This window comes from Lactuca sativa, chromosome 5, assembly GCF_002870075.4.
Source record: "Lactuca sativa cultivar Salinas chromosome 5, Lsat_Salinas_v11, whole genome shotgun sequence".
NCBI classification, from domain to species: Eukaryota; Viridiplantae; Streptophyta; class Magnoliopsida; order Asterales; family Asteraceae; genus Lactuca; species Lactuca sativa.
In genome coordinates, this window is record NC_056627.2 from 266,568,316 (window position 1) to 266,585,716 (window position 17,401).

Below are 17,401 nucleotides of genomic sequence, written 5' to 3' on the forward strand. Positions count from 1 at the left end.
ACTCATGAGAAAAAAAAATGAAAGAAGAAAAGAAAAGTAAAAAGGAAGACAGGCGCTCTGTAGATTATAATTCATTATCGTTCAAAGCAGACAAGCCCTTTTCATTTATCTAAGAATCTTTTTACAGAAAATGAATTTCAAGGACAAAGTTTATCAATTTCCTCATATGTACGGTGAATAAGAACAACAAATGAACAAAACGCAATTCTTTAAGGTAAATGATGTTGCTAAATTAATCAGAAATTACTTTGTCGTTATAAACCAAAACCCCAATCACTGGTTTCAAGATCTCTGATTTCGTGATGCACCATAATAAAACAAAACCAAAGTTTGAAATTAGGGAAGAAAATAAACAATTTTAGGTACATGAATAGATTACAGATTTGTGGAAAAATTTACATTTTATCCACATCATTTTCATAAAGTAGTGAAACTTAAGTAGGCACTATATGATGTTGAACATAAGATAATTAAAACACACTTTGATACCACATGTTGACATAATCAGGATCCGATTCACGAATAGTTTCATTAAGAGTGAAAGGTACATATTTGGAAGTATAACCTTTGATGATGATGATGCCATATAGTGATTATTTTCTACCCGTAATTGTGTCTTCTGATTTATGATGGAAAGAGTTGACGCCTTTGACACACATGATCATGGTGTACATCAGTTACACCTTATGGAAAATTGTTTTGAAACCACACAAATATAGATCTTCACGTTATGGACAACTGTCATATCCATCATCCTACAAACATTTTAGTTTAGGGACCAGATATGTCATTATGAAAAACATTTGGTACATAATACAAATGTACCCAACATGTAGTAAGTATTAAAAAATAGTACTAAGTCCACAACAATGTGTTATTTTTCAACAAATATGACATTTTTTTAGGGTGATTGACTAATTCGAACAATGAAAGACTTAACTAATGATAAGGAAGAACAAAATAAAATGAAATAATGCCAATGAAGATGGAAGCTTGTCTCAATCCATGTCCAAACCATGTGGTTTTTATAGGGCTCGATTTGATGGTGTTGTTGCCAAGGGGTTCCAGAAGCAACCCACGGTCGAGGAACATGTTTTTGGTGTTTAAAATTTGTTAGATAAGCCGGTTAATTCATCTTCCCATTCACCCACGTCCGGACATACTCAAAAGGGTTTAAATCATTGAGTGAGAACATAGTGGATAATTAAATATTCTTTATTTAAATGCTTGTGTGATCGAGATTAAGGGCAAGAGGAATAAACACATGAAGTTGTGTAGAAAGCATAATTGTGGGGATTCGAGAAACATGCATGGTACATTCAGATCTTGTGAAAGTAACGAGTATTTTTCGGAAACTTCCAGTTTGATTATGTGGCTAGTAGTGCAAGGGGTATACTGGGGGATCACTATGCATTTGGGATCCTTCGGTGGTTGTAACGAATATAGTTACTTATAAGGAACACCTTATTATTGTTGAGGAGGGTGGGTGTTTCATAAGTTAATATGCTGGATGATCAATTTGTACGATCCGCAGGGTGGAAGGGGAAATAACTTAGTTTGGGAGCTCATCCAGATTTTCACGAATCAACAACAACGATATTTTATTATTGTTGGAGACTTAAATGCGGTCATAGACCCATCTAATAGTGTAGGTTTGTTTTTCTCTAATTCATTTTAATGATTTCATTCATAATGTGTGGTCACTTGATGTTCCTATGAGTGGCTATAATTTTACCCAGATTTGTGCTAACACTGAAAACCGAAAAGCTGAGCGGATTGGATAGATTTTTAGTTTTCGAAAATTTTGTATATTTTACCGCTTGTATGTCAATGGCATTGGAGATATCAATTCAAATCATAGACCTATTCTTTTCAAACACTTGGTGGTAGTGGAGATTACATGCCCATTCCTTTCAAGTCGTATAATTCTTGGATGGGATGTGATGATTTTGATAATGTTGTTATAAATATTTAGGAATCATCCCTTATGGGATGTGATGATCTTGATAATGTTGTTATAAATACTTGGAATCATCCCTTAGATTCGATTAACACAAGCTAACATGTGTTATTCAAATAAAAGTTAAAGAATATTATAAAATTTTGAAAAAAACAAATAGAAGGACACAGATAATGAAAAGAACATGTTAAGACTTTTTGAGATTGATCAAGGAAGTGTAACTCCAAAAGTCACGGGGGATCGTTTGAATATTTTGAAAAAATATGATTATGATACATTGGAAACTTTAGATGTGATTCATAAAGTTAAGATTTAAGGGACATTCAAAAGGGATGAAAACACAAAGTACGTTCACGGTATACTTGATAGAAGACAAATGCAATTTGTTATTCGTGGGATAAAAATAGTTGGTGATTAGCTTGATTATCGAAAAATTGGTGAGAAGAAATTTTACTTTTACTTTTTAGTAATAAATTAAATTTGCTACGTTCGAAGGTGGGAGGGTTCAAAACCGTAGCACATGTTGTAAAACTCTAGCTTCAGAGCAAGATGATTGTTGGGAAGTTTCATGCACAATTGAGGAAATTAAAAATGTTGATTGGTGGTGTGGAGGGGATAAGACTCCACATCCAGATGGGTTTTTTTTCTTTAAGTTTGTAGAAAGATACTGGGATTTACTGAAAAAATATATTTTTGATGGTTCATTCTTCGGCTAATATTCCACATGGTTGTAATAGTTCGTTCACAACTCTAATTCCAAAGGTAGGGAGCTCAATAATAGTTCTAGATTATCGACCAATTTATTTGATTGGGTTACAATATAAATTCAGTGCTAAGTTGTTGGCTAATCGATGATTTGAGATGAAACCTTTCAAAGGTAAAAGTTGATGAAGAGGGACGTTTAAAATACATTGTTACGCTTGCTTTTCAGCAAATATAAGTGTTGTGCCTTTTGGGTGTTGGTGTTACCTGAGACTCAAGTTTATTTCACAATTAGAATACCAGTAGAGTTTTTTTTTCCGATAAGTGGAACTTAAAGTACAAGTCCTGTACCTATTTAATCTCCTCCTGTCATATCTTATAGTTATAACTATATGGCCTTAGGGCTATAAATTAGGTAAAGTAATTAAAGACCTCTGTTGTGAAATGAAGTCTGAATTGGGTAACACTAATATGAGACGAAAAGCAATGTTTGGGGAACAAGTTATGAGTAAGAGGATCAATTCTTATGATAACGTAAGCACTTAAGATTATCCCTATCGTTTATTAAAGAACAAGATATAGCTAGAGAGAATGAGAGGAGAACATGGATTATAGCACCTTATGTCCCTTCAAATGAAAAATAAACATCAGAAATGGAGACTCACCTCTTGATATCCACTACTTGAAATCAATGGCTTAAGTGGTGGTGTGATGATGTTAGAACATGGATTATAGCACCTTATGTCCCTTCAAATGAAAAATAAACATCAGAAATGGAAAAAAAATGACTATTGAGTTTTGATTGTTGAATATGGATTTTTCATTTTCATCCGTTGACTAAATTTGAATATAATGTTACTAGGATATGGATGATGTGTGTAAGCGTATTAATATTTTTAATCTAAATACATCTGTTCAGGTTTAGATCATTAAAAGTCATCCCATAAATGTTAGAATCGAATCGGAAGTGATTGTAAGATGTTAGGAGGTGAAGATAGTGTGATACCACCAATGACAAATAGCAAGCCGATGAGAAGAGCGGGACATGTTGGTTGAAAAAGCGGATAGTATCTTTGAAAGGAACAGTGAAGACTTACGGGAAGCATAATGTAAGGTTGAATGTTACCTGGGAAGCACAGGACGACGTAACGAAGAAACGAAACGGTTGCCCGGAAAATAATTTATGTCTGGTTTTTAAACGAATAAGAAATTAATGTGTTAGATTATAAAATTATATGGTTTCAAGTTATATTATGTGATTTTTATCAGCAAAACAAGTTAAAAGGGTTATATGTTGATTAAAAACACATCTATATATTTTGATATATAGAAGGGATTTTAACAAGTTGGAGTTATCTGATTAGTTTGAGTTTGTCCATTAGTTATTGTGTTTGGTTATAAATTTAGTTAATAGCTAGATATGTGATAGTATAAAACTAAATGGAGAGTAGGTATATACATGAGTGGAAGGAGTCATTTGTAACTGATCAGTAATTATGAACATCACAACAAGAAATGAAGTTGTTTTGTTTGTTGGCATTGAGTGAATTTAAACTACAGAAAAAGCAATGCAATCATAAACACATATGCATATGCAGTAGTAGAGTGTAAGTTTGATTTGAATATATATATAGAGAAAGTAAAGAAGTAAAAGAATAATACTCCATTGAAGTTTGTTTTTGTTAGGAAGGAGGGAGATGGCAGTGAAAGTGTGAGTTATGCATCCGAATTCCCACATCGGGTGAATGAAGGAAGCAGGCAAGAGGGAGGCGAGTACAAAAGGGGAAGCCCACAGCAGTAAGAAGCATACCTTTCTCGGCCTTTTGGCTAAGATCAAGTGTAGTATCTGTTCTTATCAGTTTAATATCTGATATGTGGGCCATCGGCCCACTCGATATTAATCTTATTTTTTATGGGGGAAGGCCCGTTACAGTAGCTTGCTGCTGGGGTTCTTCATGCGTCGCCTTGGTCTTACACTACAGCCAAGGCCCGGCGCACCCCTCCAATACTCAGTTCAACTTTTAGACTCAATCCAGCAGAAACTAGTTACTAGTTAACAGAGTGCCAGAAAGATGAAACCCACTCCCCTAATTTCAACCATGTGGGAACACTCACTACAAGATAGATTTATAAAATCGTCTTGGGAATTCTTGACACACCAATGTGGGAACACTCAGAAACTAACTAAAATTTTCTTTTTAACTAACAGTTAAACCAACTTACTGTAATTGAACTTCTGCTCATGTCAAACAAAACTATCTACAACGAAATGGTTTCTTTCTAGTCCAACTTATTATGAATCTGTATAACTACATCCTGCTACCCCACACTTTGGATTGCCTGGCGCAATGCTCAGGTCAATGTTCATAGATTTGACTTAACTTTTAGACTTTAAAAGGCTTAAAGATTTCAAAGTCTTTGCTGTCTCATGTGAACCCACTCCCATATATAATTTCCACCATGGACCTGGCTTTTTATGGATTTCTTTCATGTTACAAATACGGTAACTAACAAGAGACTCAAAAACCAGTTGCTTTTAATGATATATATTTTTCTTCCGGAGATGAAACAAAACAAGGTTTATTATCACTCTGACAAACAAAAAATGTTTGAAGTAAAAATTGGGTGTCCATCTGAGTCGGACTAGTCGGCAATATAGGCCTGAAGAGCCAAGACTTGTAATCCTTCCACTGTCAGAAGCGAGGGGTTGTCGCAGCTCTGTGAAGCCAGCCTAACGCATTGCCCCCTTCTCTAGGTTCCAAGAGACCCAAAGCCTTCGCTCAAGCCACTTGAACCAACTCTCGACTTGGAACGGGCAAGTCAAGTTACACACCACCAGACCCAACCAAACTGGACCAAATCATAATCCAACCCACTTTGATACCCCCACTTGGGTTACAGGCAAACGTTACCAGGCCCGGTGATGAACCCTCTACAAGATGGATCTATAAATTCGTCTTGGAATCCTTCAAACACCAATGTGGGAACACTCACTGATATATACATAAACAAACTACATTTTCTTTTTTCTATATCAACAATTCCACCAACATATTGTAATTGGACTTCTCCTCATGTTAAACAAAACTATCTACGACGTTAACGACATTGAGGGATTTTTGTTCTTCGAAACCATCACATGTTTTTTTTTTCTTCGGTCCAGCTTATCATCAACTTGTATGATTATCCTGGTACCCCACAAGCTTTGGATCCCAGTGGGTCGGAAAGACAATTAATGTGAAGATATGACGGCAACGTCCCTCTTACTTCTGAAAGCTTCAGGGGATGTTGTCTATGTTGTCCCACCAACGCCAAATAGAAGCTTCATCTCGCAATGCCAATACCACCTTGTTAAATTTTGTAAATCGATAAAACTTTGACACGTACAGATACAATGTGGGGTATCCGATAATTCTCATAAATGGGGCCACTACATCACAAGATATTTTTATACGATTGATATAACTCCGACACATAGAGGTACACACCATCACCGCTTCAATTCCTCTGAATGGGAAACGATGAAGGTCATTAAACCACCAACGATAGACCCTCACCCACGAAAATCGTAGCATTTATCTTTGTATTAATTGAATCATTATTTGGATTTCATAGTGTCACACGCCCGTCATGCGATTTACTTTTTATGTAACAGAACTTGGTGTTTCCGTAATTCAAAATGATCATACTTCACACATCATAATAATACATAATATGATACAACTAACTGAGTATTCAATTTATGTAGATCAAAACACAATACTCGGTAAACATGAAGCCTAAAATCTCATGGACTACAACATACCCGATGGAACATTTATGGACCGATCGGCCGAAAATGTATAAGCAATGAGCATGTTTAACACCAAACCCTAATGTCTACCTTATGGTCCTTGGTAGGCGCAATAGGTTTACGGTACAAAGGAATAAAAAACGCACCATTGACATGATGAATTGTGTAGAAATTTCTTTTTAAACGATGCCTTTTTTTTAGATTTTTCTTCGATAATTATGGGCATGTATCGACATATCAAAACAAACCCTACTTAACAGCCTATGACCATTACCGTATTACAAATGGATTATTCGAAATGGATTTTTGAAAAACTACATTATAAGGACATCCGTCTATAATGACTTATTTGTGTTAGTGTGACAATCCGAAGTTTGCTCCATCGCCGTAACCCGTTTCCGTCCATAAAATTTATCTTTTTTGAATTGTTTCCGTTTAAGCTTTTAAATTAAGTCATTATTTTTGAGACTTCTATTATGACTTAATTGGTATCCAAACACGTTAGAAACTCGTGAAAACATCCCAAATTATTATTTAGAAAATTATTAGTTACGACCACGTTGAGTTACGGCAAATTAATGGGGTACGACCAAAAGCTCCGTTTAACGTCGGTTTCGGGTAGAATTTCTGCGGGCCATAAACTCAACCCCTATATAACGGATTGAGTGACATCATTTTGAGGCTTTTTCTCTCTCTTAAAACACTTTCTCTCACTACTCTCTCTCTCTAAAAACTCGAGTTTGATCCAAAAACCCCCCCTTTCAAGCTTCAATTTGGTAAGTAATATATCCTAGCTTGTTATTAAGCTTTCTTATCATGAAAATCTATGTTTGAATCACCCAAAACACTCAAGAACATGTGTTTAAGGTTTAAGAACCCTTCCAAAACCGTGAACACCCCTAAAGAGGGTTTTGAAGCCCCAAGACCCCTCCTAATCACTTCTAGTGCTTAGTTAAGACCTTTGGACTTGCATGCATGAGCTTAGGACCCCAAAATCGTACCAAATAATGTATGGACATGAGTTTACGTCCCAAGAACATGCTTGGACCGTAAACCCTCATTCATGGACCATAAACACCTTTTTAAGGTGTTATATTGCCCTTAAACACCTCCATAAGCTTCCATGAGCTTCCATGAGTGCATACAACCTTATAATCCTTCAAGAAATGCACCAAATTATACAAAAATGGGACAAAATTGAGTTTACGGCCAAAGAACATTCTTGGACCGTAAACACTTCATCTTAGACCTTAAACTCATCCAATGGGTGTTAAAGTGCCCTTAACACCTTGTATGGCTTAGAAATGGGTCTAGAACTTAGTATGCTTAACTTTCAACCACTAAAACCCATGAATCATGGACAAACATGAGTTTACAGTTGTAAACTCCTGTGTTTAAGGTAGTAAACTCCCAAGAACATCTTCATAGACCGTAAACTACTTTTCCAAGGTCAATTCAAGTCCCAATCACTTCCTAAGCCATGGAATCAACCCTATAACCTTCCTTTGTGCATTGTAATTAACCTAGGACCATCAAAACACATTAAGAATTGGTACATAAGAGTTTACGGCCGTAAACTCATAGTTTACTGCCGTAAACTCCTCAAATGGTCCTTAAAATGCCCAATTTACCTTCCAATGCCGCAAAACCAAGTCTAGCATCACCCCTAAAGTGTTTTAAGGCCATTTAGCAACCAAGAACACCCCCACCATGAGTTTACGGCCGTAAACTCATGGTGAGTGGGTCATTTGGACCGTAAACTCCTAAAGGGTTTACTCTTGAAGAGTAAACTCCATATCCAAGCCATACTCGTCCATAGATATGTGTTGGGTTCGTTATCCGAGCAGGAACTTTATTTGTTTTGGTCCAGTTGTTGGTTGCCAAGATAGTTCCATATGACCTTGTAGTGTTAGGGATGCTAGGAGGGTAGAAGCTAAGGTTGAGGGTTGTGAGGAATCCAGGTTTGTGATTGTATGGAATATATGTAATGAAAAGACACATGTACCATTGAGTTACAATCAATCCATCATGTATTTATAGGGGCACTGAAATTAAAGGACTTATAAATCATAAAATATGCATGTTACATTTCTTCGTAAGCAATTTCATGAATATAGGACTGTTTATGTTGAATATATCGTTTCTTATGACATAATTCACAATAATTTATTGTTGGGCTTGCTGGTATGTTCATTTGAATTTAAGACCTACACACAATTTATTTCTCAATTACATGAGCTTTCCATTCCTTTTTAAAGCTATTCAAGTATCTTAATTAAATATACGGAAAGAAGAGAATAATGTGATCTAATGGGATTAAAAATGATTAAAACATTTCAGTATAACCTATTATTAACACCAAAATAATAGCCTAGATATAAAGACTCCTTATTCAACCGTTACTTTCGCTTTGGCTATACCAACAATTAAATATTATGGGGTCCAAAAATTATACTTCGCTACATAAATATTGCAATAACCTTTGGGCATAAATACAATATTTTTGCATGTTATGCTTAAAATTCATTCTATGAATCGCTATCCAATTAGCTCTTGGGTTCCTTGAATAACAACTCAAACAATTGCTTAATATGGTGTTGAATCAACTACAATGTAAAGCTTAAGCAACCTTTCTTTCGTCCAACCACTTAAACATTACATCAAAGTTACCACTAATCATTTATAAATTTAAAATTAAAGGTTTATCCATTTTTATAGATACTGAGCTAGTTTGATAAACACTTATAAAATCATAATTATAATATCATATGCCAATTAAATTATCTAGTTCCTGAAAAGTATGATTAAAAACCATACAATTTTAAACCCTTATATATGGTAAGCTAGACTTAAAATAATAAGATATTAGTTTATGATCACACCATATTGTCCATAAATAATAGCAAAAAAATAGTAATTAATGGCTATTAGGAAAACACCAAAAAAAAAAAAAAAAAAAAAAAAAACAAAAACAAAAACAAAAAAAAAATCTTATGCGTGTCATATGACGGTGCCAGATTTTTTTAACATGCCAAATTACTTTTTTCATGTTGAAAAAAAAAATACTACACCAAATGCTCCATTTTTCAAATTTATCTTTTCCAAATTAATATATATATATATATATATATATATATATATATATATATATATATATATATATAGAGAGAGAGAGAGAGAGAGAGAGAGAGACACACACACACACACATTTTTTTTTATGTGTTAGGTCAATAATATTGTTAATCGATGACATATATATTACAAGTTGCATCATAATAATAACAAGAGAAAATTGCAAGAATGATATGTATGGTTAGCTGAAAATTGGCACTGTAGTCTAAAAAAGATTAGGACTAGGACTAGAAGTCCAAACTTTTTATTTTGTTGTATGTTTGGTCCAACTTGTTTTGAATTTTTTTACAATGATGATTTTACCCTTTCATTTTTTCAATCTTTTTAATTTATTTAAATTTGTATTAAAGAAAACCCATCTTAGGCCTCTCTTTATCTCTCACACAAACACATACACATGGGAATCACCACCAACCCCTAGACAATTCTACAAACATCCTCCCCTTCACCAATAACAAAGATGATCGTACCTCATATTCCGGTTTAATTCCTCCACATGAGTTAATATTCATGAAATTAATGATTTCCAGCACAAATAGCCATATGTAACCCCCATAATACATTAATGTCCATGCTTAGAATCCCACTTATTCAAGAAAGCAAGAACATGGAGAAATCACATCTATTTCATGTGATTCCTTCACTCTTAAATTGATTTCACTTGTATGTAAAGGAACAAGATGCAAACAATTACACAAACACCCTTCCCCTTCTCGATCTCTTTTTGTAACGCTCGTAGATCCGGGCTAGTCAATTTAGAGATTATAGTGGCCGAAAACGTCTTTTCGACAAAAGATTATTTAGAATAATTAATCTTTGACAAGTTTTAGAATACGTCTCAAAGGCTCCGTACATATAAAGAACGCCGAAATTCGAGTTATAACGAAGAAGTTATGGTCCGTCGAAGTTTTACGGCAAAACCGGCACGACACCGGGAGACGTAAATAGTGAATTTACGATGGACGAATTTTTAGCCTTAGAAATATAAAGAAAAGTTTTAGTATACGTTAAACCAAGAACATATAAAAAAATAACGCCCAAATCTGACTTCGTATGAGGAACTTATGAATTTTCTAAGATTTGACTTAGCAGCGCGCAGCCCGAAACTCGAATTTTAGATCGAGCGGTTTTTGGCCTATGCGACCTAAATGAGAATTGAAGTTCTCATTAGTAGGAACTCCACGGTAAAAAGACAGACGAAAACAGAGTCCGTATGTAGAAGTTATGAATTTTACGCGGACATTTAACAGTATAATCTCCTCGTACTATTAAATTTAAGATCGGTCGAGAATTAGCCAATGGAGTCAAAATGAAAGTTGTAGATCTTATTTTTATGTATGCGTGGATATAAAGCATGTCAAAAATGGAGCTCGTATGTGAAAGTTACAGATTTTAGAAGTCGGGAAGTGTGGTGTGCGAAAATGGGTGATGTGGCACAATCTTGGCCATTGCTATCTCCCAAGTCTTGTCACTAGATGGTGACATGTAACACCAAGTTCAACCATTTTCACCCTATAAATAGAACCTCTCCCACCCTCATTTTCTTCACACATTTCCCATTCTTTCTTCTCTTTACTCTCTCTCTCTCTAGAACCTCTCTCTAGCCCCACAACCCCCCGAAAAACATATGGAACCTCCATATCACGAGGTGGAAGCTTTGGATTGCTCGACGGCTCCGAGAAGAATAGCTTTTCGGCTCGGGAATGCTGCTCCAAGCAAATCCCGGTTTTCTATAAAACCCGCTGTAAGTGAGCTACGCCTACACTGCTTTTAATATATCGTTTATTTAATTATAGTAACGTTATTAGGAACTTATAATAAGTACTCTGGATATTATTATGAGTTATATAAGTATTGTTTAACGCTTATACAATAGTAACAATAGCTAGACTATTAATTAGTCTCGGCGAATAATATACTAAACTCCAGTGGTAATAATACTAGGTTTCGTCGAATTAAATTATTTTTAAGAAGCGAAGCGCTGTCTGAATTCAGATTCATCATCTTTTCAAGTGAGTGCATGGTCCCTTTCATCTTACACATAGATATGAAGTATTTTATATAAATTACGTGCTATGTGTGCATATTATCTGAATACTTGTTGTCTATGATGGATGAATGATCTTATACATGTTTTAAATGATTTAAATATATATTTATTTTATATCTACAAATATGTTGGGATAAAACATGGGTAGATGAAATAGTTGGTGTGTGATGAAATAAAATGATGAGAGATAGGTGATGATAGGAAGGTGTAGATGAATCGGTGATAAAGGATGAAAGATACTATAACCTTGTCCGACAATTTGGAGATGTAGTCATCTACTGGAGTATAGATGGCGACCACGAACTATTCTAGACAACCCGTGGAAACACTAGCAGACTTATAACCTGTAGGTGATGAATTACGAGTCTAGGTGATGTTGTGACTATATATTCATGTGATGATATTCTAACCCTTACTATGGATTACGAGTTCAGGCGACGTTGTAACTACGTATGCATGCCTTAGGAACGAACATATAAGGAAATGTGAGGTAAAAAGATGAGAGGTAAATATGATATATGAGATGACCCTTAAGATAACTCTTTAAGGAATATCAAAGAAGATAACGGGGATGGGTAATCGGGTTGATTGTTTGATGTTTAAATATAATAATTATATTATTGTGGGTTGAAAACCCTATGTACTCATCAGGTTTCCCAACCTAACCCACTCCAGCTTATTTGTATCACAGGTGTCAATACGAAGCTACTTTGCACTGAGAGATTTAAAAGAGATGTAGATCACTAGTGTAAATGAATTTATGTTCTATTTATGCTTATGTTTCTGTATTCACGATGACATCCCAAATGTTTTAAATGAATAAAAATACATTTCTTCGAAAATGCTTTGATAACGTATTTATCATGTTTTTCTAGGAACAAATTCCGCAACATTTTTATTAAAATAAGTACTCTGATTTTTATAAAGCATAAACAAAATCGGTCTTTTCTGGCTGTGAAAATGGGGATGTCACACTTTTCGTCACACCTTTTCTTTCCCATATCTTCTTATTCTCTTTAAAAACCTAATACATCTAAATTCTCGTAGGTCTCTTATGATTATCCCCTATATTTCCAATCGACACACATTCAAAACAACCACCAACATCGATTTTCCGACAACAACCATGTAGATTTGAAAACCACCAAAGACGACAACATCTTCCTCGGACCAACACCTCGTGTCGGACCAACAACACAATCATCTTCCATAGCAAACCCTATCTCGCTACTGCCTTTGTTTCTTTACATCTCAGACGTTTCGTCATTCACATAAGTTAAGATACATTTGACGTTCACATGATTTCAGATCTTTGTTTAAATTTAGATCCGGTAAGCTCACTTTCGTCAAACAACGGCATCGCCATCTTCCTTAGTCTCGACGCCCTTATGTTCTATTTTTCATGAAACGATCGTTGCATCATGACCTCCCTCTTTACATATCTATAACACCCAAAACGAATGTATGATTTTCTGATAGTGTTGTTCGCTTGAACTCCGACAAAGGGTTTGTTGAGGAAGATGGAGGTGGTGTTCTGATTCTCTGGCGGCGTCATGAAGATTGTGTATTCTTGGATTTTGAGGGTTGCAACATGCATGGTTTTGGGGATTTGAAAGTGGAATCCTCTTCGCTGGTGGTGGTGGTGGCGCCGAAGGATATGGTTTTGTGAAGCAAATGAATTGTGTGGCGAGAGAGGGGGTAGGGTGGGGTTAATTGGTTTTCTTCTTTGTTTTCTATTTATATAGTTAAAAAAACTAATAAAATTAATAAATAAATAAATAAGTAAAAAAAAAATAAGAGCAAAATCGTCATTGTAAAAAGGTTCAAAGAAAATTGGACCAAACTCGCAATAAAATGAAAAGTTTGAACCTCTAGTGCAAATCCAAACCTTTTTATACCAAAATAACAATTTTCAGCTAACCACATGGACCATTTATGCAGTTTTGTCTTATAAAAAAAATACTTATGCAACAAATTCCATAAACAAGCAAAATGACATAATATATGAAGATTTCAACGGATACAAGAAAACATAATTATAAATGGATGTCCATTATTTATTTACAACCAATAATTATTTCGACATATGTTAACAATTAAAGGAATATGTTAAGAATTAAATAGAAGTAGGGCATCCTTTTACTAATTTACACAATAAAGTAGCACATTAATTAGTTTCAATTAGTTTCAAGTTGACACGAGATAAAAAAACAACATTATTAAACAAACGAGTTAGCAATGTTGGCTTATTATTCATTAGGCATTAGTGTATGATGACACATTCTTTCTTTATCACCAAATAAATTTGTCCTTCATTTAAAAATTACACATATTCATGAGAAAAAAAATGAAAGAAGAAAAGAAAAGGAAAAAGGAAGACAGGCGCTCTGTAGATTACAATTCATTATCGTTCAAAGCATACAATCCCTTTTCATTTATCTAAGAATCTTTTTACAGAAAATGAATTTCAAGGACATAAGTTTATCAATTTTCTCATATGTACAGTGAATAAGAGAACAACAAATGAACAAAACACAATTCTTTAAGGTAAATGATGTTGCTAATTTAATCAGAAATTACTTTGTCGTTATAAACCAAAACCCTAATCAATGGTTTCAAGATCTCTGATTTCGTGATGCATCATAATAAAACAAAACCAAAGTTTGAAATTAGGGAGGAAAATAAACAATCTTAGGTACATGAATAGATTACAGATTTCTGAAAAAATTTACATTTTATCCACAACATTTTCATAAAGTAGTGAAACTTAAGTAGGCACTATATGATGTTGAACTTAAGATAATTAAAACACACTTTGATTCCACATGTTAACATAATCAGGATCCGATTCACGAATAGTTTCATTAAGAGTGAAAGGCACATATTTGGAAGTATAACCTTTGATGAGGATGATGCCATATAGTGATTATTTTCTACCCGGAACTATGTCTTCTGATTTATGATGGAAATAGTTGAGGCCTTTGACACACATGATCATGGTGTACATCAGTTACACCTTATGGAAAATTGTTTTGAAACCACACAAATATAGATCTTCACATTATGGACAACTGTCATATCCATCATCCTACAAACATTTTAGTTCAGGGACCAGATATGTCATTATGAAAAACATTATGGTACATAATACAAATGTACCCAACATGTAGTAAGTATTAAAAAATAGTACTAATTCCACAATAATGTGTTATTTTTCAAAAAATATGACATTTTTTTTGAGGGTGATTGACTAATACGAACAATGAAAGACTTAACTAATGATAAGGAAGAACAAAATAAAATGAAATAATGCCAATGAAGATGGAAGCTTGTCTCAATCCATGTCCAAACCATGTGGTTTTTATAGGGCTCGATTTGATGGTGTTGTTGCCAAGGGGTTCCAGAAGCAACCCACGGTCGAGGAACATGTTTTTGGTGTTTAAAATTTGTTAGATAAGCCGGTTAATTCATCTTCCCATTCACCCACGTCCGGACATACTCAAAAGGGTTTAAATCATTGAGTGAGAACATAGTGGATAATTAAATATTCTTTATTTAAATGCTTGTGTGATCGAGATTAAGGGCAAGAGGAATAAACACATGAAGTTGTGTAGAAAGCATAATTGTGGGGATTCGAGAAACATGCATGGTACATTCAGATCTTGTGAAAGTAACGAGTATTTTTCGGAAACTTCCAGTTTGATTATGTGGCTAGTAGTGCAAGGGGTATACTGGGGGATCACTATGCATTTGGGATCCTTCGGTGGTTGTAACGAATATAGTTACTTATAAGGAACACCTTATTATTGTTGAGGAGGGTGGGTGTTTCATAAGTTAATATGCTGGATGATCAATTTGTACGATCCGCAGGGTGGAAGGGGAAATAACTTAGTTTGGGAGCTCATCCAGATTTTCACGAATCAACAACAACAATATTTTATTATTGTTGGAGACTTAAATGCGGTCATAGACCCATCTAATAGTGTAGGTTTGTTTTTCTCTAATTCATTTTAATGATTTCATTCATAATGTGTGGTCACTTGATGTTCCTATGAGTGGCTATAATTTTACCCAGATTTGTGCTAACACTGAAAACCGAAAAGCTGAGCGGATTGGATAGATTTTTAGTTTTCGAAAATTTTGTATATTTTACCGCTTGTATGTCAATGGCATTGGAGATATCAATTCAAATCATAGACCTATTCTTTTCAAACACTTGGTGGTAGTGGAGATTACATGCCCATTCCTTTCAAGTCGTATAATTCTTGGATGGGATGTGATGATTTTGATAATGTTGTTATAAATATTTAGGAATCATCCCTTATGGGATGTGATGATCTTGATAATGTTGTTATAAATACTTGGAATCATCCCTTAGATTCGATTAACACAAGCTAACATGTGTTATTCAAATAAAAGTTAAAGAATATTATAAAATTTTGAAAAAAACAAATAGAAGGACACAGATAATGAAAAGAACATGTTAAGACTTTTTGAGATTGATCAAGGAAGTGTAACTCCAAAAGTCACGGGGGATCGTTTGAATATTTTGAAAAAATATGATTATGATACATTGGAAACTTTAGATGTGATTCATAAAGTTAAGATTTAAGGGACATTCAAAAGGGATGAAAACACAAAGTACGTTCACGGTATACTTGATAGAAGACAAATGCAATTTGTTATTCGTGGGATAAAAATAGTTGGTGATTAGCTTGATTATCGAAAAATTGGTGAGAAGAAATTTTACTTTTACTTTTTAGTAATAAATTAAATTTGCTATGTTCGAAGGTGGGAGGGTTCAAAACCGTAGCACATGTTGTAAAACTCTAGCTTCAGAGCAAGATGATTGTTGGGAAGTTTCATGCACAATTGAGGAAATTAAAAATGTTGATTGGTGGTGTGGAGGGGATAAGACTCCACATCCAGATGGGTTTTTTTTCTTTAAGTTTGTAGAAAGATACTGGGATTTACTGAAAAAATATATTTTTGATGGTTCATTCTTCGGCTAATATTCCACATGGTTGTAATAGTTCGTTCACAACTCTAATTCCAAAGGTAGGGAGCTCAATAATAGTTCTAGATTATCGACCAATTTATTTGATTGGGTTACAATATAAATTCAGTGCTAAGTTGTTGGCTAATCGATGATTTGAGATGAAACCTTTCAAAGGTAAAAGTTGATGAAGAGGGACGTTTAAAATACATTGTTACGCTTGCTTTTCAGCAAATATAAGTGTTGTGCCTTTTGGGTGTTGGTGTTACCTGAGACTCAAGTTTATTTCACAATTAGAATACCAGTAGAGTTTTTTTTTCCGATAAGTGGAACTTAAAGTACAAGTCCTGTACCTATTTAATCTCCTCCTGTCATATCTTATAGTTATAACTATATGGCCTTAGGGCTATAAATTAGGTAAAGTAATTAAAGACCTCTGTTGTGAAATGAAGTCTGAATTGGGTAACACTAATATGAGACGAAAAGCAATGTTTGGGGAACAAGTTATGAGTAAGAGGATCAATTCTTATGATAACGTAAGCACTTAAGATTATCCCTATCGTTTATTAAAGAACAAGATATAGCTAGAGAGAATGAGAGGAGAACATGGATTATAGCACCTTATGTCCCTTCAAATGAAAAATAAACATCAGAAATGGAGACTCACCTCTTGATATCCACTACTTGAAATCAATGGCTTAAGTGGTGGTGTGATGATGTTAGAACATGGATTATAGCACCTTATGTCCCTTCAAATGAAAAATAAAC

General features: G+C 34.4%; 1 non-coding gene across 1 annotated transcript; it reads left to right on the forward strand.

Annotated features, from left to right (window-relative positions):
- Positions 1-4,468: 4,468 nt before the first annotated feature.
- LOC111876900 (U2 spliceosomal RNA) lies at positions 4,469-4,665 on the forward strand. The gene has a single exon (XR_002845134.1). It is a non-coding gene; the product is annotated as a U2 spliceosomal RNA (small nuclear RNA).
- Positions 4,666-17,401: the final 12,736 nt, after the last annotated feature.